A 3,858-nucleotide genomic window follows, 5' to 3' on the forward strand; every position below is an offset into this window, starting at 1 on the left:
AGATCAATGTTAGGCTGCAAAGAATGATTTAGAGAAAACAGAAAAGGGAGCAAAAGAGTAAATGTAATGGTCTGCTCCACATTCTAGTTTGTGCCATATTTGAACCTGCATTGGCATCAGTACATTATGCTGCTGACATGCACATTGGAGGATGCTGTGAGCAAAATAAATTGAGATCTCCTCCAAGACAAAAGCACTTCAAAAGCCATGGATAGTTGGGTAAAGCAAAATACAACATGGAAACAATCAGTGAGAAGTGGGGTAGGACCCAGTAGCAACTGCACGCTCAGAGAGAGCAAGTACTCGTGACACAAGCAAGCGAGGGCTGCTGACTTGGAACATGGACAAGGGCTGTTTGGGTCTGAATGCTACCAATTCCAAATCCAGAAGTCTCTTGAATCAAAGCAGGAGATCTCTTGCCTGTGACACGTGTGCCAAGATGAAGCAGAGCTCCTAATGAACTCCACTGGAGGGACAGTTGGACAAAAGTTCCTGTGAGTGGGTATATGTCTTCTTTTGCATTTGTTATTTGCATGTTGAACTTACCCTGCAGTGACACACTGTTTCTGGTCTGTGTGGATCTGGACATTTTATGAAGTTCCAACACCTGGCCTTTCTTTTGGAGGCCAGCTGAAAATTTTGTGAGGAATCGGTTACAGATTCTGTGTTTCCTGGTCCTTGCTTAATACTTGCACGCGTCCTGCTTTGTGCATCTGTGCTATTTGCAAGCACTCACTTCCACCCAATCTCCCCTCTGTGTAAGTGGGAAAGAAAATCAGGCTTTCAGCATTTATTTCTAACTCTTCCCCAGCTGCATTTCTCTATATCCCCAAGGTAAATCCTGCACAGGAGCAATAGAGACCGACCTGTTCTTCAACAATTACTGCTAGCTCTAGGGGTGCTCTCTCTCTCCCCAAAGACTTGAAAGCATTCAGGCCATGAGTTAGTTTTAGGGCAATTCCACCGGAGAAAGAGAAGTAGACTTGGAAAACTTAAGGTTAAATTTCACTAGCTAATACTTTATTAGGTTTTCCATGGTTCTAATCTGTTTTGTATGAGATGTGTAATCTACCCACAGAGAAGCTGCTTCATTTGCTTCAGCAATCATTATTTAGGTACCTGTGTTGAAGTAGGTAACATTTAAAGAAGACTTTAAAATGGTCTGTGAAACATACACATAGAAACCAGACAGGTCCTGAAAGGTCCTGCTGAAAGCTTTGTTAGTTTTTCTAGGAGACAGTATTTAGGATAAGAGAAGTTAGTGTAAAACCAGAAACAAGCATGTAACAGGTTACGTTTAAAAAACAGAAGACATGAAGTTTCTGTAAGATGAGCAATGACATCAGTTAAGCTAGAGAGACACACATTTTGCAATCTGTGATGTTTGAAAACTAGGCAACAGCCACAATTGAGCATCCTATACCCTGGTAAGCTGTTTACCAGGCCAAGATGCAATTTTCCAATAGCTTCAAGCTAGTACTTAAAACTGCTTCTCATGTTATGATACAGGAGCAGTGCCAATAGCATGGTTGCAAAAAAAAAATGTCAAGGATACACTCAAACTGAAGTGAGGCGATTTTCATCAATGAAGTCCTCTGCCTGTCATTGTCTCATTCTTGTCAAACCAGATACATTCTGAGTTTGAGAATGACCATGGTTCTCTGCTAGAATGTTTACTTGGTTTTAGTAAAGCAGTACATTGAATTTGTATCTTCTTGCTATCACACCTGCAGTTCTTCCTACAATACCTTTCTTAAGACTGTTTAGAAAGACAATTAAACCCACTTTTATTTGGCCCTATCTTTATATAATTAAACACTTACCTATGCTTTTCTTGCCAATTACTATCTCTGTTGTATAGTCTGCTGGATAAATAACTCCCAACACATTTCAGAGTATAAAATGTATGCTGAACTTTGCAAAAAAACCCTAAACACTACCACTGTTTTACTGACTTTACATACAAATTCTGCATGAGACACCTTCAGGTATCATGCCTATGTTGACAGAGCAAGTATCATAGAAGATGCTGGAAGGCATCTTCAAAGACCATATAGCCCAGTCCTTCTGCCACAGGCAGGCACACCTTCCACTAGACCAGGTTGATCAAAGCTCTGTCCCACCTGACTCTGAACACTTGCAAAGGTATTTACAACTTCTCTGAGCAGCCTGTTCCAGAGTCTCACCACCTCCATTGTGAAAAAATCATTACATCCAATATAAATATATCCCCCTTCAGCTTAAAACTGTTGCCCCTCGTCCTGTCATATGATGTGGTGAAATATCTCCCTCCATCTTTCTTATAAGCTCCCTTTAAGTTCTGAAAGGCCACTGTAAGGTCTCCCCAGAGCCTTCTCCTCTCCAGGCTGAACAACCCCAACACTCTCAGCCTGTCCTCATAAGAGAGGTGCTCTAGTCCTCTGATTATCTTAGTGGCCCTCACTGGACTTGCTTCAACAGCTTTCTTACAGTGAGGACAGCAGAACTGTTTGCAGCACTCCAGGTGGGAGTGCTCACCAGAGGGGAGCAGAGGGGCAGAATCACCTCCCTTGACCTGCTGGCCACACTGCTTCTGATGCAGCCCAGGATGCAGTTGGACTTCCGGGCTGTGAAAGCACATTACTGGCCCATGTTCAATTTTTTCATCCACCAGCACCCTCAAGTCCATCTCCACAGGGCTGGTCTCAATCCCCTTTGCCCCATCTCAAATGCAGCACCTTCCACTTGGCCTTGTTGACCTTCATGAAACTTGCACTGGGGCCCACTCCTCAAGCCCGTCAAAGTCCCTCTGGATGGCATCCTTTCCCTCTGGTGAATCAAGTGCACCACTCAGCTTGGTGTCTTCCACACACTCAATCCCACTATCTTATTTCACTGATGAACATACTACACAGTATTGGTCCCACACCTTTGAGGGACATCACTCATTACTGGTTTCCACTTGGACATGGAGCTATTGACTGAAACTCTTTGGACACAGTCATCCTTACCTAGTGTTGTTATCTAGCCTTGCATAGGAAGAATTTATAACAGAAATGTGTAACAAAACTCACTACCTATGGACCTGCTCTGTGCCACTGTCCAGTGACAGTAAGTACCCAATATATAAAACAAAAAAAATCAACACAACAATTATCTTTATATGTCACTACCAAATGTAAAAAGAGAAACCCAAGGGGGACTGAAAATGGACACCCACAAACAACTTTCTCTTGGAACAACCAAATATGAACTTCCTGGCTCCAATGTATTTCACTGCAAGTGCCCAGGGGACAAAGATAAAAATGGAAATAATTTCTAAGGCCAGACATCCAATTTGGTTTAGTGAAAGGCAGCAAAATGTATGTTCAAGCTCTGCCTCCTGCAACGCGAGTTCTTAAAAACACCAGGAAATACAGAAAATTGGTTAAACCACTGTCGCCAGCATCTGAAAAGCACTTGTACTGGTTTTGCTAGGCAAAGTATGTCCAAATCTAAAGGCTTTCACAGCAGGAGTCTGGGCATCTAACAGAACAAGACTATCAAGGTAAAATGCTTATATACCTTCTTTCTTCTGTTTTCCTTTGGATTAGTTTTTTTTTTACATTACCGTGAGAATCCTTACCTTTCACGTTTCTGGTATCTTCCTTGCTTGCCTTGCATTCTAATCCACTTGTCTCATCAATCCCTGTTGTTCAGGAATTTAGAACCTAAAGTTCTGAGCAACACAGTGTTTCTAAAAAGTGGTCTTTCTAAAAGCAGTGCTTATAAGGTATCACCACCAACCTGTCCCATGAATGGCAAAAGTCACTGTGAGATAAACAAAATTCATGCACTAATGACTAGAAGTAAATAAAAAACCCCCAATTTGCACACAGC

Source organism: Neopelma chrysocephalum, unplaced genomic scaffold, assembly GCF_003984885.1.
Source record: "Neopelma chrysocephalum unplaced genomic scaffold, ASM398488v2 Primary Assembly neopelma1_96821, whole genome shotgun sequence".
Taxonomy (NCBI): domain Eukaryota; kingdom Metazoa; phylum Chordata; class Aves; order Passeriformes; family Pipridae; genus Neopelma; species Neopelma chrysocephalum.